At 41.6% G+C, this 9,501-nt stretch overlaps 1 pseudogene; it reads left to right on the top strand.

Annotated features, from left to right (window-relative positions):
• The first annotated feature begins 8,268 nt into the window (after positions 1-8,268).
• Positions 8,269-9,089, top strand: LOC125527137 (annotated as a pseudogene).
• The last annotated feature ends 412 nt before the right edge of the window (positions 9,090-9,501 follow it).

Genomic DNA, 9,501 nt, shown 5'->3' with positions numbered 1-9,501 from the left:
GTATCTGTGGTGACAATGGGATACCACGTGATTCACTTGATGTATGTTTTGGTGATCAACTTGTGGGTTCCGCCCATGAACCTATGCATAGGGGTTGGCACACGTTTTCGTCGTGATTCTCCGGTAGAAACTTTGGGGCACTCTTTGAGGTTCTATGTGTTGGTTGAATAGATGAATCTGAGATTGTGTGATGCATATCGTATAATCATACCCACGGATACTTGAGGTGACATTGGAGTATCTAGGTGACATTAGGGTTTTGGTTGATTTGTGTCTTAAGGTGTTATTCTAGTACGAACTCTAGGGTTGTTTGTGACACTTATAGGAATAGCCCAACGGATTGGTTGGAAAGAATAACTTTGAGGTGGTTTCGTACCCTACCATAATCTCTTCGTTCGTTCTCCGCTATTAGTGACTTTGGAGTGACTCTTTGTTGCATGTTGAGGTATAGTTTTATGATCCAATTATGTTAGTATTGTTGAGAGGACTTACACTAGTGAAACTATGAACCCTAGGCCTTGTTTCCTAGAATTGCAATACCATTTACGTTCACTTTTATCACTTGTTACCTTGCTGTTTTTATAATTTCAGATTACAAATACCTTTATCTACTATCCATATACCACTTGTATCACCATCTCTTCGCCGAACTAGTGCACCTATACAATTTACCATTGTATTAGGTGTGTTGGGGATACAAGAGACTCTTTGTTATTTGGTTGCAGGGTTGCTTGAGAGAGACCATCTTCATCCTACGCCTCCTACGGATTGATAAACCTTAGGTCATCCACTTGAGGGAAATTTGCTACTGTCCTACAAACCTCTGCACTTGTGGAGCCCAACAACGTCTACAAGAAGAAGTTGTGTAGTAGACATCAAGCTCTTTTCTGGCCCGTTGCCGGGGAAGGTTAGCGCTTGCAAGAGTATATCTTTAGAATCTTGCAATCGAGTCTTTTAGTTTCTTGTTTATAACTAGTCTTAGTTTATAAAAGAAAACTATAAAAAATGGAATTGAGTTTGTCTCATACGCTTCACTTTTTAATATCTTTCGTGAGTATGATGGAAAGGATAATTGTGCTCAAGTGCTAGAAGAAGAAATCTATAAAATGTTTGGCACTAAATATTTGAATGATGAGCATGATTGCAATGTTGTTAGTATGAATTCTTTGAATATCCCATGATGCTAATGGATGATTGCACTAGTTATGATGAAAATGTCTCCTATAAACATGTCAATTTTTGTGGAGTGCATTGGGTTTGTAAGTACACACCAAATAGGGAAGATAGATATTGCAAGAGGCATAAGTACTTAGAAACTAAAATTGTTGCAAGAAGAGCTAGATGAATGTGCTGAAAATTCAATATTTCTCGTGCCCCTTGTGAACTTTGCAATGAACATGGTCATTTAAATCTCCAATGCAAATTTCTTTCATGACCGAATCGTATCCAAAAATTGTGATAATTTGATTACCTTTGAGCAACATAAAGAGCTTAGTCTTCTTTTGGGTTATGAAGAAATGAAACGTATAACTGAGGGTATTCCAAAGTTTAATCTTGATAGAGTTCTTGATTTTGATCTAGAAGAAATTTATATGTATTGTGCGGTGAATTGTATTGAAAATCCTTATATTGCCATTACATAAAGAAAAGAAAACAAATAGAAGATGAAGAGAATGCTAACGAAAGGGAAGAGACTTCCCAATACCCTCCTATTATTTCTTATGATGATCAGGTAACGAAGAGGAGCCCTCTATTCAACCAATCTCATTAATAAGGAGCTCCAAAAAGAGGATTGAACCCACGCATGATGTGGTGAAGAAGAAGAAAAGAAAAAGGAAGAGAGGTAAAAAGATATCTCTCCCAAATAATGGTGCTCCTATTACTATTGTGCCTCATGAAAATATAATTGTGGAAGATAATGATACTTCTTATGATCTTGAAAATCTTTTTGGCACTTGCTTGGAAGAATATAATAATTGCTATACTATCGGTGGTATCTATACTATTAATGATGAGAGTGATTATGCTTATGATATGAAAAGTCCCAAGCTTGGGGAAGCTATGTTTTATGAGGATGACATATCTGAGAATATATTTGCTGCAATTAATGTTTGTCCCAAGCTTGGGGAAGCTATGATTAATGAAGATGATATTTTGAGTCTCCCAAGTTTTGATATGCAAGTTTATAATGATGATAGCATGCCCCCTACCTTATGATGATTATTGTGATGATACTTATGCTATAAAAAGTAGTGATTATATTTATAAAACTTGTCATGATTATGATTACCTTTCTGAACATTACTCTTTTAATGTGGAAACAATTTATAGTATTCGAGTCTCTTATGATACTCCCACTATTATATGAGAAGAATTTTGCTTATGTGGAGAGTAGTAAATTTTCTATGCTTGTAGATCATGAAAAGAATGCTTTAGGTGCTGGTTATATTGTTGAATTCATTCATGATGCTACTGAAAATTATTATGAGGGAGGAATATATGCTTGTAGGAATTGCAATAATATCAAGTTTCCTCTCTATGTGCTTAAAGTTTTAAAGTTATGCTTGTTTTCCTTCCTATGCTAGTTGATTATTGTTCCCACAAGTTGTTTGCTCACAAAATCCCTATGCATAGGAAGTGGGTTAGAATTAAATGTGCTAGTCATATTCTTCATGATGCTCTCTTTATGTTTCAATTCTTATCTTTTATGTGAGCATCATTGAAATCATCATGCCTAGCTAGGGGCGTTAAACGATAGCGCTTGTTGGGAGGCAACCCAATTTATTATTCCTTGCTTTTTGTTCCTGTTTAGTAATAAATAATTCATCTAGCCTCTGTTTAGATGTGGTTTTAGTTGTTTAATTAGTGTTTGTGCCAAGTAGAACCTTTGGGAAGACTTGGGGAAAGTCTTGTTGATCATGCTGTCAAAAACAGAAACTTTAGCACTCACCGGAATTGCTGCCATTTTTATTTGGAGAGTGCTATTTAGTTAACTCTTTTTGAAGATGATTAATAGATACATTCCTCAGGTCCAGAAATTTATTTGAGAATTTTATGAGTTCCATAAGTATATGTTTGATCCATATTACTACAGACTATTCTGTTTTTGATAGATTCTGTCTTCATTGTGTTGTTTGCTTATTTTGATGAATCTATGGCTAGTAAAATAGTTTATAAACCCTAGAGAAGTTGGATTACAGTAGATATAACACCAATATAAATAAATAATGAGTTCATTACAGTGCCTTGAAGTGGTGATTTATTTTCTTATACTAACGGAGCTTACGAGTTTTTTGTTAAGTTTTGTGTTGTGAAGTTTTCAAGTTTTGGGTAAAGATTGAATGGACTATGGAATAAGGAGTGACAAGAGCCTAAGCTTGGGTATGCCCAAGGCACCCCAAGGTAATATTCAAGGACAACCCAAGAGCCTAAGCTTGGGTATGCCCCGGAAGGCATCCCCTCTTTCGTCTTCGTTCATCGGGAGCTTTACTTGGAGCTAGATTTTTATTCACCACATGATATGTGTTTTTCTTGGAGTGTCAATTTATTTTGTTAGCATTTGCTTGCTTTTATTTAGAACAATGTTTTTCATCTTTTATTTCAATAAAAGTGGCATTGATAGCATTTACTATGCCTAGGTTACAAGTATACATGTTGCTGTTTGAAAACAGAAAGTTTACTGCTGTTGCAATGATTCCCTAGAAAAGTCAGAATGTGATAAAATGTTGAAACCTTTTGCATATTAAGATCTGATAAATTTAATACAGTGGTAATTTTCTTTCAATAATTTTTGGAGCTAGGGAAGTATGGATGTTGGTGCATTTCTTTACAGACTATCCTGTTTTAGGCAAATTGCTGTTATGTTTGCATTGTTTCCATATGTTTGCTTCTTTATGATTTCTATTTGAGGATAGGACTATTAAATATGCAGAGGCATTTAGTATGCAATGTTGAATAATAATTTTTAGTGATTTTCTACAGTAGAGTATGATAAGGTTTTTGCAATGGTTTATACTAACTTATCTCACGAGTCCTTGTTGAGTTTTGTGTGGATGAAGCTTTTGAGATTTAGGGAGACCGTGATATGAGAGGAATTAAGGAGACACAAAAGCTCAAGCTTGGGGATGCCCAAGGCATCCCAAGATAATATTTCAAGAAGTCTCAAGCATCTAAGCTTGGGGATGCCCCGGTTGGCATCCCACCTTTCTTCTTCAACAACTATCGGTTAGTTTCGGTTGATCCTAAGTTTTTGCTTCTTCACATGATGTTTGCTATTCTTAGATATCATTTTATTTTGTTTTGCTTGCTGTTTGAATAAAGTATCAAGATCTGAAATTATTAAATGTTAGAGAGTCTTCACATAGTTGCATAATTATTCGACTACTCATTGATCTTCACTTATATCTTCGGAGTAGTTTGTTGTTGCTCTAGTGCTTCACTTATATCTTTTAGAGCACGGTGGTGGTTTTATTTTGAAGAAATAGATGAACTCTCATGCTTCACTTATATCATTTTGAGAGTTTTAAATAGCATGGTAATTTCCTTAAATAATCCTAATATGCTAGGCATCCAAGAATAGTAAAAACTTTCATATAGAGTATTGAATACTAAGAGAAGTTTGATGCTTGATTGATTGTTTTGAGATATGGAGATGGTGATATTAGAGTCATGCTAGTTGAGTAGTTGTGAATTTGAGAAATACTTGTGTTGAAGTTTGTGATTCCGTAGCATGCACGTATGGTGAACCGTTATGTGATGAAGTCGGAGCATGATTTATTTATTGATTGTCCTCCTTATGAGTGGCGGTCGGGGACGAGCGATGGTCTTTTCCTACCAATCTATCCCCCTAGGAGCATGCGCGTAGTACTTTGCTTTGATAACTTGTAGATTTTTTCAATAAGTATATGAGTTCTTTATGACTAATGTTGGGTCCATGGATTATGCGCACTCTCACCCTTCCACCTTTGCTAGCCTCTCTAGCACCACGCACCTTTCGCCGGTATCATACACCCACCATATACCTTCCTCAAAACAGCCACCATACCTACCTATTATGGCATTTCCATAGCCATTCGAGATATATTGACATGCAACATTCCACCGTTCCGTTTATTGAACACTCCATCATTGTCATATTGCTTAGCATGATCATGTAGTTGACATCGTATTTGTGGCAAAGCCACCATTCATAATTCTTTCATACATGTCACTCATGAGTCATTGCACATCCCGGTACACCGCCGGAGGCATTCATATAGAGTCATATCTTGTTCTAAGTATCGAGTTGTAATTCTTGAGTTGTAAGTAAATAAAAGTGTGATGATCATCATTATTAGAGCATTGTCCCAGTGAGGAAAGGATGATGGAGACTATGATTCCCCCATAAGTCGGGATGAGACTCCGGACGAAATAAAAAAATAGAAAAAAAAAGAGGCCAAAAAAAAAGAAAAGGCCCAAATAAAAAATAAAAAAATGAGAGAAAAAGAGAGAAGGGACAATGCTAGTATCCTTTTACCACACTTGTGCTTCAAAGTAGCACCATGATCTTCATGATAGAGAGTCTCCTATGTTGTCACTTTCATATACTAGTGGGAATTTTCATTATAGAACTTGGCTTGTATATTCCAATGATGGGCTTCCTCAAAATGCCCTAGGTCTTCGAGCAAGAGTTGGATGCACACCCACTTAGTTTCTTTTTGAGCTTTCATATACTTATAGCTCTAGTGCATCCGTTGCATGGCAATCCCTACTCACTCACATTGATATCTATTGATGGGCATCTCCATAGCCCGTTGATATGCCTAGTTGATGTGAGACTATCTTCTCCTTTTTGTCTTCTCCACAACCACCATTCTATTCCACCTATAGTGCTATATCCATGGCTCAGCTCATGTATTGCGTGAAGATTGAAAAAGTTTGAGAACATCAAAAGTATGAAACAATTGCTTGGCTTGTCATCGGGGTTGTGCATGATTTAAATATTTTGTGTGGTGAAGATGGAGCATAGCCAGACTATATGATTTTGTAGGGATAGCTTTCTTTGGCCATGTTATTTTGAGAAGACATAATTGCTTAGGTTAGTATGCTTGAAGTATTATTATTTTTATGTCAATATGAACTTTTGTCTTGAATCTTTGGATCTGAATATTCACCACAATTAAGAAGAATTACATTGAAATTATGCCAAGTAGCACTCCGCATCAAAAATTCTGTTTTTATCATTTACCTACTCGAGGACGAGCAGGAATTAAGCTTGGGGATGCTGATACGTCTCCAACGTATCTATAATTTTTGATTGCTCCATGCTATATTATCTACTGTTTTGAATGTTTATGGGCTTTATTATACACTTTTATATCATTTTTGGGACTAACCTATTAACCCAGAGCCCAGTGCCAGTTTCTGTTTTTACCCTGTTTTAGGGTTTCGAAGAAAAGGAAAATCAAACGGAGTCCAATTGACCTAAAACTTCACGGAACTCATTTTTGGAAGGAAAGAAGCCCAGAAGACTTGGAGTGCACGTCGGGGGATCTGCGAGGAGGCCACGAGGTAGGGGGCGCGCCCTCCACCCTCGTGGCCCCTCGTGGCCCCCTGACGTACTTCTTCCGCCTATATATCTCCATATACCCTAAAACATCCGGGGCGCAATAGATCGGGAGTTCCGCCGCCAGAAGCCTCCGTAGCCACCGAAAGCCAATCTAGACCCGTTCCGGCACCCTGCCGGAGGGGGAATCCCTCTCCGGTGGCCATCTTCATCATCCCGGTGCTCTCCATGACGAGGAGGGAGTAGTTCTCCCTCGGGGCTGAGGGTATGTACCAGTAGCTATGTGTTTGATCTCTCTCTCTCTCTCGTGTTCTTGAGGTGATACGATCTTGATGTATCGCGAGCTTTGCTATTATAGTTGGATCTTATGTTTTCTCCCCCCTCTACTCTCTTGTAATGGATTGAGTTTTCCCTTTGAAGTTATCTTATCGGATTGAGTCTTTATAGATTTGAGAACACTTGATGTATGTCTTGCCGTGCGTATCTGTGGTGACAATGGGATACCACGTGATTCACTTGATGTATGTTTTGGTGATCAACTTGCGGGTTCCGCCCATGAACCTATGCATAGGGGTTGGCACACGTTTTCGTCGAGATTCTCCGGTAGAAACTTTGGGGCACTCTTTGAGGTTCTATGTGTTGGTTGAATAGATGAATCTGAGATTGTGTGATGCATATCGTATAATCATACCCACGGATACTTGAGGTGACATTGGAGTACATGACATTAGGGTTTTGGTTGATTTGTGTCTTAAGGTGTTATTCTAGTACGAACTCTAGGGCTGTTTGTGACACTTATAGGAATAGCCCAACGGATTGATTGGAAAGAATAACTTTGAGGTGGTTTCGTACCCTACCATAATCTCTTCGTTCGTTCTCCGCTATTAGTGACTTTGGAGTGACTCTTTGTTGCATGTTGAGGGATAGTTATGTGATCCAATTATGTTAGTATTGTTGAGGGAACTTGCACTAGCGAAAGTATGAACCCTAGGCCTTGTTTCAACGCATTGCAATACCGTTTACGCTCACTTTTATCATTAGTTACCTTGCTGTTTTTATATTTTCAGATTACAAAAACCTTTATCTACTATCCATATACCACTTGTATCACCATCTCTTCGCCGAACTAGTGCACCTATACAATTTACCATTGTATTGGGTGTGTTGGGGACACAAGAGACTCTTTGTTATTTGGTTGCAGGGTTGCTTGAGAGAGACCATCTTCATCCTACGCCTCCTACGGATTGATAAACCTTAGGTCATCCACTTGAGGGAAATTTGCTACTGTCCTACAAACCTCTGCACTTGGAGGCCCAACAACGTCTACAAGAAGAAGGTTGTGTAGTAGACATCAGAAGCCCGCCGCGACGAGTTGGTGTCGCCACGACAGAGCGTCAGCGCGGAGATGAGGTCCAGCACCACGCCCATGGTGGCCGTGGCGAAGCCGGCCGGCGAGGCCGAGACGTTGGCCGGTAGCACCGCGGCGAGCAGGTCCAGGTTGGTCTGGTAGGTGTTGTTGGCCGCGTAGGCGCCGCTGGCGCATGTCGTGGACTGCCGCTGCGTCGCCTAGGGTGCGGCCAGCGGCAGTAGCACGGCCACGAGAAGGAGGTAGCCGCCGAGCATGGTTGTCTCTGGAAGTGGCAGAAAGCACGAGTTGGCTGCACAGTCAACAACAGCTCTGGCCTCCGAGATTGCCAATGCCATACACACAGACACGGAACACAATGAGCCACCTCGCCGTGGCATCCCTCACCGTCGTGCTGCTGGCGCGGTGCGCAGCGGCGTATCTGTGGCAGGTGTGCGGCACGGCGGCCAACTTCACAGCCAACAGCACGTACCAGGCCAACCTGGGCCTCCTCGCCGCGGCGCTGCCCAAGAACATCTCCTCGTCCCCGGACCTCTTCGCCACCGCCGTGGTCGGCGCCGCCCCAGACCAGGTCTGGGCGCTCGTGCTCTGCCGGGGCGACGCCAACGCCACGGCCTGCTCCGGCTGCGTCGCGATGGCCTTCCAGGATGTGCAGAACCAGTGCGCCTACGACAAGGACGCCGCCATCTACTACGACCCCTGCGCGCTCTACTACTCCGCCAACGCCAGCTCCCTCTCCTCCATGGACAACGTCGGGAGGACGAACCGCATCAACAACCAGAACGTCACGTCCGACCCCGGCCGGTTCAACCGCCAGGTGGTCGCGCTCGTGAGCGCCACCGCCGACTACGCGGCGTACAACTCCACGCGGTGGTACGCGTCCAGGGAGGCCAACCTCGGCGGCCAGTTCCCCAGGGTGTATGGCTGGGCGCAGTGCACGCCGGAACCTGACGCCGGCACGGTGTTGTGCCTGCCTCGCCGGACTCATTGCCGGAATGCCGAGGCGGTTCACCGACCACGTTGGAGGGAGGTCTCTTGGGGTCAGGTGCAGCTACCGATACGAGACGTACTCCTTCCTCGATGGCCCGGTGATGGTCAGGCTGGCTGCGCCGCCGAGCTCGGCCGTGCCTGCGCCTGCAGATGGGCCCGCAATTCTGACTCCATGGGCGGTCGCCGGAGGTGAGTCTCCGTACTACCGTACATTTCAAAGTTCAAACTAATGCTAAACCTACGAAAGAGTATACGTAAGGTTACGAAACGTTCCAAACTAATCTAAACATCGCCTGATTTTCAGAGGGTGGACCCCTCACTCCCCTAAATACTAATCCTATTCTTCTACGTTGGTGAAAGTGCAACTATCCCTAGGTGGTTTTGGTAATTCATAACAACATATAGCTCATTGAGCTAATGCTATTCCAAGATGATATTTCAGGAAAGCTCAATGATTGGCATGGCATGGATGTGAAAGTGGAACCCTCAAAATGCTAAGGACAAAAGATTGGCTCAAGCTCAAAAGCTCAAGACTCTTCATTTTATATTTTAGTGATCCAAGATCACACTGAGTCTTTAGGAAAAGCCAATACTATCAAGG

Source organism: Triticum urartu, unplaced genomic scaffold, assembly GCF_003073215.2.
Source record: "Triticum urartu cultivar G1812 unplaced genomic scaffold, Tu2.1 TuUngrouped_contig_2975, whole genome shotgun sequence".
NCBI lineage: Eukaryota > Viridiplantae > Streptophyta > Magnoliopsida > Poales > Poaceae > Triticum > Triticum urartu.
This window is presented reverse-complemented; position numbering and strand designations above follow the sequence as displayed.